Source organism: Macrobrachium rosenbergii, chromosome 54 (genome assembly GCF_040412425.1).
Source record: "Macrobrachium rosenbergii isolate ZJJX-2024 chromosome 54, ASM4041242v1, whole genome shotgun sequence".
Taxonomy (NCBI): Eukaryota; Metazoa; Arthropoda; class Malacostraca; order Decapoda; family Palaemonidae; genus Macrobrachium; species Macrobrachium rosenbergii.
Genome location: NC_089794.1, coordinates 52,701,512 through 52,719,011, shown reverse-complemented (window position 1 = coordinate 52,719,011; position 17,500 = coordinate 52,701,512). Strand labels below are relative to the sequence as shown.

Here is a 17,500-nt window from a genome sequence, read left to right as displayed (position 1 = left end):
TTATAGATAATCCTAATCCTGCTATCTTCCTACATCTCTCATCCTCCCATCGGCCATAATATTAACTCCCAAATACCTGCATGAGTTAACAGCTTCCGGTCATACTCCATCGACATTAAGGTTCATTGTTCCGTCTCTTGGTGTTTATATTCTCCCATAACTTTGCTCATGCTCATATTCACACTTAACTCCTCTTGCAAACACTTTCACTGTTTTTCTGCAGTTTTCTTCTGTCATCACTCAGTATTTTATCATCTGCACACATCAACCATTGTACACTAATTTTCTTACCCTACAACTTTTTACCTATGTCTAACGTACTTTCTCACATTATTTCCCTACATAAAGACATTAAATACCAAGTAGACATCATAACCTTGCCGCTGACCCCTTTTTACACCAAAGAAATCTCTCTCCATTTGCGTCTTCTCATATATGCATTTCTGTCATAAAAATTTTAAATTGTTCACAACTATTTATTTTCAGTATAATACATCATCACCACCCTTCATATTGCCTCTGTCGATTCTACCACAAGAATTTTCAAGGTCTGCGCACATGTACCACTTTGCCCTGTACTTTTGAATTTTCTACGTGAATTTTTTGTAATAATTGCCTGATATATCCTTGTCTAGACCCACACTGTTTTTCCTCATCAGTCCTGACATTGCTTACTTTCTTAACCAAAACCCTATCATAAACCTTCCCTAGTATACCAAGTACTGCTATACCCTATAAGTCGCACAGTCTTCTCTATCACCTTTATCTTTATACAGTGGAATAGTTATGCTTCTTACCCACTCCTTTGAACCTGTCAGACATAACATTATAAGCCATAATAAACATTTTTATCGTAGTTTCACCACTGCTTTGGTACATCTCATTTATAATTACATCAGCTCCTGTTATCTTTCCAAATTCAATCTTAATTGTTCATTTCCATGAATATTCTCAAAAATACACTAACCCTTTCCACTTTTGTTTCATTCATTTCTTCCTTTTCTAACTTCTACTTTGAACAACTCTCCAAAATACTCAGCCCATCGACCCAGAACTGAATTCATTTTGTACATCACTTAATATATATATTTTGTTGTGAAATCTATTTGATCATTAACCTTTCTCTCTGCATTTACTTTTTATTCGCTCTAAAATTCATTGTCAAATTCACCCTTCAGTTTTTTTTTAATTGCCTTCATATTTTAACTTTCTAGATTGCCCCCACCATCCTCCGGCCTTCCTACACAAGATCTCCTCCAGCTGGCAGTTGCACCATAGTCTATTTATGTTTAACTGAACCTCTCATTTCTCATCCCACCACATACTGTTTTTAGCCCCTCTTCCAGTCCACAAAAACTCCCTGCTGAATGTGTGACTCCATTCTCAAATTTTACATACGCATTCAACCTATGCATCTTTATTTCTAGCTCATTTTTCAACCATGTTCTCCTTTTATGCTTTACTCACTTTTTTATTACAAAATCACTTTCTGATGTTTACTTTATCCCCAAGTCGTCCTAACTTCTTCATCTGTTTAGTCCTACTAATGGTTAGCTGTTCCTTTTCTCATCTTTACATCCATCATCTTGTCCAACAGATCTGTACAGAGACCTAGTCTCTGCCCTTTTCCTCACCATTTTCTATGCTGTAAGTATATTAATGTTCTTTGAAAACCATGTATTTCCAATAATCAAGCCCCTTTTATGTACACCTCTGTTTGTTCTCATTCATTCCCGGAACTCCATACCTTCCAAAATTGCTATCTTTTTCTCTCTCATCGTAAATTCCTACCCTTGCATTTATCTTACTTAGCAAAACCACCCTTTCGTATTCTCTAGACCCAGCAGATACTTTAAAAAATACTCTCTTTCTCTTTTCATTCTTTTCATTAATGAACCATAACGCCCTTTTGCCTGCCATATTAATCCATGTTGTCCTCCAACTAACACATTTCAGCTCTAACTATCACCCGTCTTTTCGAGACTACAAACACTACCGCCGTTCCTTAGCTCTACATCTTTCGGATACCTTAGACACAGTCACTCTTTGTACCTCCCATTCCTGTTCACACTCCCCTTCCATGTTGAGCTCAATAGTTGCCTTATATATATGTTTACACAATTTTTTTTAACTTCAAGGTTTTCCTTGTAGAGGGTGGGACGTCAGAAGTTTTTACCATTCAGTTTTAAGCATATTTATGGGTTGAGGTTGCTAGGCTAATGCACTACCTTTGCTTGTACAAGGAGCTAGTATATGCTGACAGCAAGTACTAATCAGGTCCATCGTTGCTTAAATGTCATAGAAAACGTTTGCTCTTTGACTCTCACACTTTATTACAATTATTTCACAAACAGCGCTTGATTTTCAGACAGTCTTCCTCATTTTATGATACCATGGTTCTTAAGGTACATGTACACTGTAGATTAAAATCTAGCTAGACCTGGCTTCCTCTAGTGAGACTAACCTAAAGTGTGTGTACACTACACCATAATTTGCTCTCCCTAGAGCTTCGATAGAGTGGCGGTAGATTGAGTCTAGCGAGACTGCTCTGCCGTAGAGTATACTGGAGTGTGTTTGACCAGGAAGTCTCTCTCAGTCAGACTTGAAAGAATCAGTGGTGAGATGTCACAGTCCAGGTACCTAGTTGCTGCAGCTGCAACATTGGTCATGAAAGCGTTAAAGAATTCCCATGAATTTTTCACAGTCGCATCATTAGTCCCCGTGCCACTTTTCTTCTGTTTTTATTTCTCTCATTTCGCCGTTCATTTGGCAAGGCAGATTTGCCACTCTCGTGTGATATCTGATGCTGGAATATTTAATGTCTTTGCTATTTCTTTTATAGCAACTGGCTTCTTTTCTTTATTGCGGTACTGCAGCAACGACACATTCCAGAGTTCTGGGAACCTTTCATGTTGCTGTATTAATGACATTGTCTGATCACTATCCCATTGCCATTGACATTGTCTGATCACTATCCCATTGCCATTGACATTGTCTGACACTATCCCATTGCCATTAACATTGTCTGATCACTATTCCATTGCCATTGACATTGTCTGACCACTATCCCATTGCCATTGACATTATTTGATCACTATCCCATTGCCATTGACATTGTCTGATCACTATCCCATTGCCATTGACATTGTCTGATCACTATCCCATTGCCATTGACATTGTCTGATCTATCCCATTGCCATTGACATTGTCTGACACTATCCCATTGCCATTGACATTGTCTGATCACTATCCCAATGCCATTGACATTGTCTGACCACTATCCCATTGCCATTGACATTGTTTGATCACTATCCCATTGCCATTGACATTGTCTGATCACTATCCCATTGCCATTGACATTGTCTGATCACTATCCCATTGCCATTGACATTGTCTGATCACTATCCCATTGCCATTGACATTGTCTGATCACTATCCCATTGCCATTGACATTATCACGATCCTATCCATACCGTGACATTGTATGATCCACTATCCATTGCCATTGTTGTCTAGTCACTATCCATTGCCATTGACATTTGTCTGCACTATCGTTCTGCATTGACGTCTCTGATGCTCTCCATTACCATTGATATTGTTTGATCACTATCCATTGCCATTGACATTGTCTGATCACTGTCATTGCCATTGACATTGTCTGATCATTATCCATTGCCCGTGACATTGTCTGATCACCATCCATTACCATTGACATTGTCAGTCACTATCCGTGCCATTGACATGTCTGACACTATCCCATTGCCATTGACATTGTCTGATCACTATCCATTCTCATTGACTTTGTCTGACACTGTCCGATATAAATCTGACATTGATCATTATCCGGTACCATTTGACATTGTCTGATCCACTTTACCACTTTATCATTGCCATTGACATTTATCTTGATCCACTATCCGTACCGTGACATTGTCTGATCACTATCCGTACCATTGACATTGTCTGACACTATCCATTGCCATTGACATTGTCTGATCCGCACTATCCGTGCCATTGGCGTGTCTGACCACTATCCAGTACCATTGACATTGTTTGATCGCTATCCCATTGCCATTGACATTGTCTGATCATTTACCTCCATTGCCATTGTTGACATTGTCTACTGATCATTTATCCTGTTGCTAGTGGCCATTGTCTGATCACTATCCATTGCCATTGACGTTGTCTGACCATATCTACGTGCCATTGACATTGTTTGATCCGCTATCCATGCCATTGACCATTGTCTGATCATTATCCCATTGCATTGACATTGTCCCAGTCGGTATCCATTACCGCTGACATTGTCTGATCGCTATTCCATTGCCATGCCATTGACATTGATGATCCTATCCATTTGCTACATTGACATTGTCGATCACTATCCATTGCCATTGACATTGTCTGTTCACTATCCATTTGTGACGTTGTCGGTGTTATCCGCTGCCGTTGGCGTTGTCTGGTCTATCGTTGCCGTGTTGTTGTCTGACACTATCCATTGCCGTTGACGTTGTCTGATCCTATCCGGCTTGCCCATTGATATTGTTTGATCACTATCCACATTGCCATTGACATTGTCTGATCACTGTCCCATTGCCATTGACATTGTCTGATCATTATCCCATTTACCATTGACATTGTCTGATCACTATCCATTGCCGATGACATTGTCTGATCACTATCCACATTGCCATTGACATTATTAAGTGCTATCCATTGCCATTGACATTGTCTGACACTATCCGTACCATTGACATTGTCAGTCCCCACTATCCCATTGCCATTGACATTGTCTGACGCTGTCCATTGCGTGGCAGTGATCGTTTATCCTTATGATGTGTTGTCTGATCACTATCCCATTGCCATTGACATCGTCTGATCACTATCCGGTGCGCTGACATTTGTCTGATCACTATCCATTGCCATTGACATTGTTTGATCACTATCCCATTGCCATTGATATTGTCTGATCCGCTATCCCATTACCATTGACATTTGTCTGACCACTGTATCCATTACCATTGATATTGTTTGGTGCTCTTTGCCATTGACATTGTCGATCAATTATCCCATTGCCATTGACATTGTCTGATCATTTATCCTATTGCGTGACATTGCCTGATCACTATCCATTGCCATTGTTTGTCACAGCCACTATCCCATTGCCATTGACATTGTTTGATCCACTATCCCATTGCCATTGACATTGTCTGATCATTATCCCATTGCCGTGACATTGTCTGATGTTATCACGTACCATTGACGTTGTCTGATCCTGATCCCATTGCCATTGACATTGTCACAGTCACTATCAGTACCAAAGTGACATTGTCTGATCACTATCCCATTGCCATTGACATTTATCCCCAGTCATTATCCATTACCGCTGGCTTATTTGTCTGATCGACTATCCATGCCATTGACATTGTCTGATCATTATCTAATTACCATTGACATTGTCTGATCACTATCCATTGCCATTAACGTTGTCTGATCATTTATCCATTACTGCATTGACATTGTCTGATCATTATCCCATTGCCATTGACATTGTCTGATCACTATCCCATTGCCATTGACATTGTCTGACCACTATCCCATTGCCATTGACATTGTTTGATCATTATCCCATTGCCATTGACATTGTCTGATCACTATCCCATTGCCATTGACATTGTCTGATCATTATCCCATTGCCATTGACATTGTCTGATCACTATCCCATTGCCATTGACATTGTTTGATCACTATCCCATTGCCATTGATATTGTCTGGTCACTATCCCATTGCCATTGACATTGTCTGATCACTATCCCATTGCCATTGACATTGTCTGATCATTATCCCATTGCCATTGACATTGTCTGACACTATCCCATTGCCGACATGCAGTCATTTATCCCATTGCCATTGACATTGTCTGATCATTTATCCATTGCCGATGACATAGTCAGTCACCTCCCATTGCCATTGACATTGTCTGATCACTATCCATTGCCATTGACATTGCTCTACAGTCACTGTCCATGCCATTGACGTTGTCGATCACTATCCATTGCCACTGACATTGTCTGGTCACTATCCGTACCGTGACGTTGTCACAGTCACTATCCATTGCCATTGACATTGTCTGACCTCCCGTGCCATTGACATTGTCTGATCACTATCCATTGCCATTGACATTTGTCTGATCCACTATCATTGCCATTGACATTGTCTGATCACTATCCAGTACCATTGACATTGTCTGACCACTATCCATTGCCATTGACATTGTTTGATCCTATCCCATTGCCATTGACATTGTCTGACGCACATCCATTGCCATTGACATTGTCTGATCATTATCCCATTGCCATTGACATTGTCTGATCACTATCCCATTGCCATTGACATTGTCTGATCGCTATCCCATTTCCATTTTTCATTGGATATCATTTTACTCACGTTGTACAGCAGTTCTCTCCCCAGATCGAAAAAATCTATTCAAGTCCACAAATAGATGGAGAGCAGTCTCGGCACGTGCTCACCGCTTCATGTCCACTATACAGCACTAGCTAGATTAAAATAACTCTACTGAAATCGGAGATTAAGTTTAGCTAGACCACTCTCACTGTTGTTTACACTATTTAGAGAGCTCTAGCTAGACCAAATCTAACTAAAATATCTATAGTGTACACATACAACCTCTGTCAGCTTCCTTTGGAACCCTTTCTAGCATCAACATTATCACATTTTCGCCATCTCACGTCATCATTTCACTTGCAACCCCATCAGTTAGTTCTCAGGGCGTTTTTGAAGCATCACAAACTAAATTTTACATTATCCTCTTTTATCATTCACATACCATATACCTCCATCCTCCACCTTCAGCAACTTTGCCCAACACGTACTCTTTATATAGAGATAGAGTCGTTTCAAACATCATCTCCATTTTTATCTCACTCTACGATCCATTTTCTCATCAGCCTTTCTTATGCTTTTACTTTCTTCATGTACAACAAAACATGAAAATGAAATGTAAATGTAAATTTACTAAAATACAAATCCCTTATTATACCGACTGGTTTACTAATCACTTGTTTAAACACTTCAAATTATTGCAATACCTGTTAACTGCAGTTCTGGCCATTACCAAAAAGTACCTTATTCCTGAAAAGGCACCTGTTTCACGCATACACACACACTGCTACGATGCTAAATGTTAGATCTCACAAAAGTTATCAAAAGGAGTGACCGAAAACTAATTACTTTACGTTACTTAATAATTTAACTTTTTTTAAGAGAGAGAGAGAGAGAGAGAGAGAGCCAGCACAAAAGGTCTCTAGAGTCAGAATGACAAATTAATCAGCTCTTCGTTGGGCGAGTCGGTAGAGTTGTGGCCTAGCATTCGCTAGGTCCGAGTTCGAGTCTCCAACCGGCTAATGAAGAGTTAGAGGAATTTATTTCTGGTGATAGAAATCCATTTCTCGCTATAATTCGGATTCCACAATAAACTGTAGGTCCCGTTGCTAAGTAGCAAGGTGGTTTCTTGGCATATAAATCAAATATCTTCGGGCCAGCCCTAGGAGAGCTGTTAATCAGCTCAGTGGTCTGGTAAAACTAAGGTATACTTAACTTTTACTTTTGCAATAAAAAATCAAAACTCCGTAGAATATTCTATCGAAGCTAGATGACGTCACCGTAAATGCAAAAACGTTCTGGACCAAAGCTGACGTGGCTGCTCGGGACACGTCCAGAATCTATATGGGGTAATAGCCATGCGTTTTTGTGCAGTACTTCCCATCCACCCCCTCGATCTTAAGACAGAATAGTATGTTGAGAAACCTACGTGGCCCTCTGACAAAAGATGATTGAACAATACTTATGCACGAATACCTTGGCCGATTTTTGTTGGCTTAAGTGGCTTAACAAGAAAATGCTTGCTGTACCAAGTGCCCTTCTCTTATCTCGGCTGTTAACGTGACTTTTCACTTGAATCAAAGCGTAATAGTCATAAAAAAATGCATAACATAATCCCGCTATTACGTTATCTTAAAGAAATTAAATTACGTTATTAAGTAATCTTTTCTAGTGAGATCTGACATTACAAAGATTTCAGCAACTATTATTGCAATAAATATACAGACATAATATACATATATACATTGCCCATCTCACCTTAGATAGATACATATATATGCATATACAGTATTTATACATGTGCATATATATTATATATATGCATATATATACATATATATAATATATATAACATATATATATATATATATATATATATATATATATATATATATATAATATATATGTATATTTACTGTATATATACATATACACAGACACACACATATATACATACATAGCTACATCTCCATTTTAGATATATATATATATATATATATATATATATATATATATATATATATATATATATATATATATATATATATATATATATATATATATACATAATACATAACTACATCTTAGACCTTAGATATATATATATATATATATATATATATATATATATATATATATATATATATATATATATATATATATATATATATATATATATATATATGTTATATACATATACAGTATATATACATATGCATATATATATATATATATATATCATAAACACACACATATAGATAATACATACATATATATATATATATATATATATATATATATATATATATATATAGTTTAATTGATATTAATTATATTTTTATATATATATAATATATATATATATGTATATATATATAATATATATATATATATATATATATATATATATATATATATATATATATATATATATATATATATATATATATATAAAGTATCTAAGGCAGAGATGTAGTAATGTAACATGTATATATATATATATATATATATATATATATATATATATATATATATATATATATATATATATATATACAGTATATGTGCATAATATATATATGCATACGTATAACATACTGTATATGCTTTATATATATATATATATATATATATATATATATATATATATATATATATATATATATATATATATATATATATATATATATATATATATATATATATATATATATATATGTATATTATATATGTATATTATATATATATATATATATATATATATATATATATATATATATATATATATATATATATATATTATATCTGTATATATATACTATATGTATGTATATATATATATATATATATATATATATATATATATATATATATGTATATATATACTATATGTATATATATATATATATATAATATATATATATATATATATATAATATATATATATATATATATATATATATATATATATATATATATATATATATATATATATATATATATATTTATATAAATATTACTGATGTTCGCCCTCGTAACATTTGATTGTAAATAATATCAGCCTGTCAAAGACCGGGAAAAGCCGTTGTCCGCATTAGGAGCGTCTTCAGTTCAAACTTCAACATCCGTAGGAGAAAGGAATAGGTAGCATTTAGGCATTTAACCCAAAAGGAGAAATTTACATATTCAACTTTAAGAATAGGTGGTCCTAAAGTCCTTTTTCCTTTCTACCTGTCTCTCTGGCGAATGTTTTTAACAGAGCATAGACGCCTTCAGGCATGACTGTAGGCCTGTTTTGACCAGGCCAGTCAGAGAAGAGAGAGAGAAAGCTAGCCTTGAATCCAGCAGACGTCTGGAAGGTGGTTCTGTCACCGCCTTTGTCTATTATTTTATTAGTGAATGGTGGAGCAAGAAACAATACCGAACTTCTGATCGTCCGTTGTATGCGCGACAACGCTTAACCGTCCTAAGGTAAAGTCTGTGTTTTTGTTCAAAACTTCGTCCATTCTTTTATCTTCTTTCTGTATTTCACAATCTTTCTTTGTTTTCATTCTCCAGCCACCATTTAGGTAATTTTACGAAGTCTAGATTAAGTCAAATTATTATATTGTTTAGCGTTAGCCAATTATTCCAGTAAAATTCGGGATTTAGGTAAGCAAGTCATTTTTAATACTCTGGTATTTGTTGTGCCTAGCGCTCATTGTTTAGGGGAGAACTGTTGCGTTTTTGTATTTAATACCATCTTAACAAGTAGAGATTTTCTGCGTCCGCAGTTGGTGACGTTTATCATAAAGTCTTTATTCCTGAATATTCTTTGTTAAGGTTAATTACCCTTAACTGGCAACCTTTGATTAATTAACGTCTGTCTTTGAGGTTAACTCGTGGCTTCAAGAGACAGGTTACGTGTATTCTTGGCATGCAGGGCCGTGAAACTTTACGTAAATTAACCAATAACTGATCAGCCAAGACACACACGTAACATTGACGACCTTGTGTAGAATCTAAAGTAAATTTTAGAGAAAGAATCTGGAGAAAAGGAAATTAATTACATTAATTCCAAAGATAAAAGTCAGATATTGAATTCCATTTTACTCTTCCAAACAAGGAGCCAGGCATAATAATAAGCAATAAGAAGAATAGTTAGAATAACAGGTATAGTGAGAATTAGTGTAGGAAAGTGTGCACTGAAAGCAGAGCGAGTCATAATTTGTAACGTTGTGAGAAAGGGCATTTTTACCACGTTCGGACCATTCGAGTTAAGTCGTCCAGTAACGAATCCTAAGACCGAATGCACGGAGCCCATTTCATGTACACAAAGTAATTTAGTAATCGCGTCGGCAATTCCGATCGTTATTGTTTTCATATAGCGGGAATCATTCAAAACACCGTGTCAGTGAAATAGCGAACGAACGGAAATAGTAATTTTGCCATAAAATACATTTTTTCAGTAACAAAGTAAATTTGGTCCCGTCCGAACCACTCCATTTCATTTTGTTTGGAATTCACTTCTTAAACGGACGTTTTCGGGTGGAAAATACAATAACAAAAGACACAACGTTGTTTGGTAATTTCGTTTTTCCATCCTTAACGTAAAACGCTATGCATGATTGGTATATTTTAGTAAAATCAGGATACCTGCATTTGTTTCGTTCGTTGTTTTGAATTTTGTGCTAAAATGAAAATACCCGCCATCTTGGTTGTTTTGGGTATTTAAATTGTTTGGTTTGGGTAGAGGACCCGCCATTTGGGTTCACGCCAGATCTTGTTTTTGAAATTTAGGCCTAACGAGCTTTGCGCCATCGATTCTTTGTGTTGAACCAGACTCTGTTTCCAGCCATTTTGGGAACTATTTTTCTTTGGCGTGTAGTAAACCCACCTCGCAATATCTTAGCTAGACAGACTTCAAGACAAAACCAAGATATAACCAGGGAAAGATAGGTCTTAGTTAGGATTAATACAATAACAAGTTCCTATACAAATACCTGCTGTAAAAACCCGCTAAAATCTTGTGACGTCGCGTCGGCTCCTTTGAAGGTCAGATATAAAGCATCGCTCAGGAAGCCAAGACGACGTATCTGCATTTTATTTAGAACCATGCCATTGTGCTCTTATCAAATCTTTGCTTAACATGTTCTCAAGCAGCAAGAAATTAGCTGATTGAAAATCTCTCTCTCTCTCTCTCTCTCTCTCTCTCTCTCTCTCTCTCTCTCATTGAGGTGAAGTGATAACCTTTCGAGTGTACGTGACCCGTTTCAAAGAAAGACGGGCCGACACAGAAATTAAATTAATAAGTAAAAGAAATACCTCTGTCCCACAAGTTGAGCTTTTACAGTGATAAGTTGTCGGTCGACTGAGGCCTGGTACCCATACCCATAGCGAAACCATAGTTTTCACCCTCTGAAAGAAGAGCGGTTAGCTGGGACCAGCCACTCAAGAGTACCTTTAGAAAAAAAAAAAAAAAAATCCAAACTTTATTCCACAGTGCCAATAATTTGCTGCACTGTCATCACTTGAATAGCTTACTCTCTCTCTCTCTCTCTTTTACCTTCCCTTTCTCTCTCATTCAATTGTTACACTCTGCAGGGGGTGTAGAGTGCCTTTCCTCCTATATAGCCTAGTTGGACTCCAGTAGAGGGTCCCTAGGAACACATTGGCACCATAGTGCCACCAAGCAAGCATACATAAAAATAAATAAAACCAAAACAAAGGGAACACAGAAAGAAAGTTCTTCTGGAACCTAACCTGCACCAGTGCCTAGGGATACTGAGTGCCACCAGTGTGACCTGTACACGGCACACCCCAACTACAGTGCCACCTTTTGAAAGGGTGCCACGTCACTGAAGAGACACTTCCTCGCTGCCCAAGTACGCCCAGTCGACCTGGTTAGACGCCCTTCCCCACCAGAACCATGGCAGCAGAACATTATAAAACCTTCCTGGGGCTGGGGACGGCGGCAGGTCTCACTGGCTCGGAACTTACCACCTGGGTCAAGGAGCAAGTGGACGACTTGGCCAAGCGGAGAAGGAAGAAAGAGCAGAGGCGGAAGAAGGCAGAGGAAGTATGAAGCCGAGCAGAGGTATGAAGAAGAACAGAAAGAGAAGAAGCAGAGGCAACTGGAAGAGAAAGAAGAAAGAAGCAGACAGCATGAGTTAGCCTGCAAGGTTGAGCTAGCCTTCAAAGAGAAAGAGCTCGAGCTGGAAAGAGCGAAAATGGAGAATGCCGAAGCTATGGCTAGACAGCAAGCCTCCAGTCCTACACCTGCTGCATCAAACGCTCCAATTTCGAGCATCAATTCCCTAGTCCCCAAGTGGACTGAGGACGAGCCAGAAGCATGGCTGGAGGAGATCGAGGCTCTTTTCGATAACTACAGCACCACGGAGACGGAGAGAGCCTTAATACTAGCCAAGCATATGGAGGGAAAAGCCAAGGCAGCGCTTCGCTCACTGGAGAAGAGCCAGAGAGGCAACATGGCGGAAGTTCGTAGAGTCATTACCAAGGCCTACGAAATAACCCCAGAAAAATGGAGACAACGGTTCCGAGGTCTTGCCAAGGAAGTCGGCTGGTCTTGGACGGAATGGGCGTGTCACAAAACCCAGTCCGGCACGCGCGCTGGTTCGACTCCTTGGCCTGCACGACGTTTGAGGATCTTTTCAATCGGACCATGCTAGAAGACCTTTACCAATGTGTGCCTGGGCCCCTTGCTGTATATCTTAACGATAAACAGCCCCCCCACACTTATGGAAGCTTGTCGCATGGCTGATTCGTGGGAAACTTTTAATCAGTCGCATAGCACCTCGCAGAAATGATAATCGTTCCTCCAGCCTACCTCTCGAACTCCAATCGCTCAAGAATGGACTGCCGAGCAAGACCATGTGCAACTATTGCAAGAAGGGGGACACGCTGAAGCTGAGTGCCGATACAAACTCGGCACTAATAAGCAGCCTACCCCTACCAGCCAGAACTCCTCTCCTGATTCATCTGCTCAGCCCTCTCCTCCAACAGTTACTGCAGGCCACCGAGCCCATCCAAAAGGCCCGTGCAAATCCTGTGGGGCTGCCAGCCACTACAATGCTGGATCTCCGGCCTGTCCACATCATGTCCCCACCACAAAATTTGTCAACCTAATTAGCACTTCATTCTCTGCGGCCGGTCCGCACCGGATCCTTTACCCCGAGAGACTGGAAACCCAGTTCATCTCGGTGGCCCCTCTTCAGAGCACTAGCCTGCCCGTGACCCTTCCGGTCACAGTAGACACTGCGGCAGACATTAGCCTGATCACTAGGGCCCAAGTGCCAGCCGGTGCCATGGTTGACGAAAAAACCCGGTGGGAAATGAAGTGGATAGAGGGCCACACCATTACCGTTCCCACGGTCCAACTCCAGGTTACGACACCTTGGGGCACGATACCCCACCGCCTTGGCGTGGTGGGTGGAATTCGGCCTGGAGTGGCCTTCTTGTTGGGACGGGATCTTCTCTGGGGAAGCCCGTTACCAACGCCACTTCGCAGCCACGTTACCTCCTCCACGGAGGCCCCATCTAGAACTCTCGATAAAGTCAAACCCCCACCTTCCGCCCACCAAAGTGGTCCGCGGAAGGGGCATAAACCAAACTATTTTAGGCCTAGCCCTCTCCAATCATGAAGGGCTGGCCCACCAAGAGGTCCTCCCTCTCCCCGAAGAGATATTCAGGAGGAGCAGTACCGCTGCAGGACGTGCAAGCGGACAGACCACTCCACAAATTGGGAGGGCTGCCCAAGCAAGCAACGCCCAGCGGACGCCCCGAACAAAGACTCTCGGAGAGGCTACGATCTCCTGCTGGGGCAGGAATCTCTGCCGCAGCCAAACCCAAGTCGTCCGCGAGGTATTGCACCTCCGGACCCCTTGTCAGGCATGCCTGACCCTCAACTGCTGCCAGTGCCACTTGCTAGCACTGAGCAGTGCCAGACTCCGTCCGCCACGGACGTTGAGCTACCAATTAAGAAGGCCCCTATGCCGGGTCTAAATCATGAGGCGAATCCTCCTCCGGGAGATTTAGGATTCCCCATGCAGTTGATCATCGCAACCGGAGAGCCTCCAGCACCCGAGACTTCTTCTTTGCCAAATCTGACTCCAGGGGATGAACCCCTGGAGGATCGAAATGTTACCCCGTCTCTGGAAGACCAGGAACTGGCCTCCTCGGACGCAGGAGTCGAGATCGCTCTCGCTCCGGTTGTCGCAGCAGCCGGAGTAGGGAGCCCTCCTGTAGCTTTTGAAGTTGCCCCTGACTTCGCGCCCGCTAGCCCTTCTGGCCTGTCCCCAGAGTCGGTGCCCTCATCACCTCCTAGGCCTGCTACTGATAGGCCTTGGAGGAACCTGAAGAAGAAGAAGAAGGGGCGGAAGAGAGCCCAGTAGTTGCCGAGCCATAAGCTCATCCAGGCACTAGTGCCCTCTCGGCACAGTGCCCTACCATCTTAGAGTGATCCTGGCCCCTTGCCCAGAGGAGGTAGCCAGTGTGATCTCTTTTTCTTGTACATAGCCTAGACCGCCTTAAGTACGGTACATCAAATTAGTAGCCTTGTTCCTTCCACTTACCACCGAGCCACAGTAATCACGTAAGTAGCATAACTAATTTCAATAATCTTAACTATTGTGAAACGAGCCACGATGCTCATGACACGCATGGCCTAAGACCTCAGTGAGGCACCCATTTATCATATGAGGCAACCCTCATGAATTAACTAGTAATTATTAATTGTATTAAACATAAACCAAGTTGTAATTTAGTTAGAACATTAACTCTTATGTTGGTGCTACGGTCGGGTTAGGATAGGTTAGGCTAGGGAATACCATAGAATGTACCACTAGGCTAGGTCTAAAAAACATCATGATTGTAGGAGGTAGCCTATAATAACCGTAAGCACCTTCTAGTACTATTAGAATTAGGTAAAGTAGTGATTATAGCTCATATCCTATCTAGGGTTAGGTAGTTCTGTAGCTAGGTAGGCTAACCAGGACTAATCTGCTCAGGGGAAGAAGAGTAACCTAATAGAGGCGAACAGCTTGCTTAGTACAGACCTTCACGCCTGAAAGGGAGTGAAGGCCCTCTTAAGGGGGAGCTTTTATAAATATTACTGCTGTTCGCCCTCATTTTCAGAATATATATATATATATATTTCTTTGATATATATATATATATATATATATATATATATATATATATATATATATATATTATAGAACATATATATACTGTTCATTTGTAAGTCCATAAAATAAAGGGAGCAGAGAAAGTTTGCATTAAAAATTCAAAAACAAAATATGCCTATGGCATTAGGGACCTAAACCAACCCTCAATGTGGTTTATAGCTATTTTGTTGCAGAGGAACCGATGTCTTTGTAGAAAGCCAAATCAAACATATGACATATATACTAAATTTAAAAGATAACGTCATATATATATATATATATTTATATATATAGGCGTGGAGAAAGAAAATAGGTAGCATTTAGGCATTTCCCCTATAGGAAAATTTCCATATCAGCCTTAAAAATAGGTGGTCCTAAAGTCCTTTTTTCCTTTCTACCTGTCTCTCTTGGCGAATGTTTTTAACAGAGCGTAGACGCCTAAGGCATGACTGTAGGCCTGTTTTGACCCAGGCCGGTCAGAGAACAGGCAGAGAGAAATTAGCCGCGAATCGAACAGACGTCTGGAAGGTGGCTCTGTCACCGCCTTTGTCTATTATTTTATTAGTGAATGGTGAAGTAAGCTAAGAACTTCAGCGACGTCCGTTGTATGCGCGACTAACTTCATCCCTAAGGTAAAGTCTGTGTTTTTGTTCAAAACTTCGTCCATTCTTTTATCCTCTTTTCTGTATTTCCCAATCTTTCTTTGTTTCATTCTCCAGCCACCATTTAGGGTAATGCTGGTACGAAGTCTAGATTAAGTCAAATTATTATATTGTTAGCGTTAGCCGAATTATCCCAGTAAGTCTCGGGATTTAGGCAAGCAAGTCATTTTTAATACTCTGGTATTTGTTATGCCTAGCGCTCATTGTTTGGGGAGAACTGTTGCGTTTTTGTATTTAATACCATCTTAACAAGTAGAGATTTTTTCTGCGTCCGCAGTTGGTGACGTTTATCATAAAGTCTTTATTCCTTGAATATTCTTTGTTAAGGTTAATTACCCTTAACTGGCGACCTTTGATTAATTAACGTCTGTCTTTGAGGTTAACTCGTGGCTTCAAGAGACAGGTTACGTGTATTCTTGGCATGCAGGGCCGTGAAACTTTACGTAAATTAACCAATAACTGAACATCAAATAGGCCTCTAAAGTTTATAGAAGTTGAAATAATTCTATCTTTACTAAATCAAACATTATTTAAACTTTTATAATGTTTGTTTGAAATATGACATTCTTCATAAAAATTAGTAAACCTCTCATGTACTATTTTGTTTTGTGTCATTACTGAAAGGAAAATAACGACCAATATGTTACTTAATTATGTATTGTTGATTGCTTATGACTGACATGAATGATGATAATACATTAATTTCCTCTTTTGAAAATAATAGATACTTCCTAATAAATGAAAGATAAACTGTAACAAAAAAAAAATATTAAAAAAACATCCTTATGAAAATAATAGATTCTTCCTAATAAATGAAAGATATATACTGTAACAAAAAAAAAATATTATAAAAAAACATCCTTATGAACATAATAGATTCTTCCTAATTAATGAAAGATAGACTGTAACACACACACACACACACAAAATATTATAAAAAAAACATCCATTCATCATTTCTTTCAAATATACCTAAGGAATGTGACTACCCAAAAATTTTCAAATAAATGAAAGATGGACTGTAATACAAATATAATATATATAAAATAAACATCCATTTATCATTCCTTTCAAATAATATGTATCTAAGGAATTAGCATACAACAAAAACTTAATTATCCTAATTGGCATACTAAACTTGTATTTTAAGTCATTCATTAAGATTGATTTCATTTACAGTTCTTCATGTGGAATCACATTTTTATTACAAAGGTCCATCAAGTCTTTTTCTTGTTAGCAGGCAATGTAAGTTTGCTGGAGTAATATGGCAAT

At 38.9% G+C, this 17,500-nt stretch overlaps 1 protein-coding gene across 2 annotated transcripts in view; it reads right to left on the bottom strand.

Annotated features, from left to right (window-relative positions):
- Positions 1-17,500, bottom strand: part of LOC136835081 (uncharacterized) — a 194,150-nt gene that overhangs the window by 145,184 nt on the left and 31,466 nt on the right. The gene's annotated exons all lie outside the window — the stretch shown is intronic.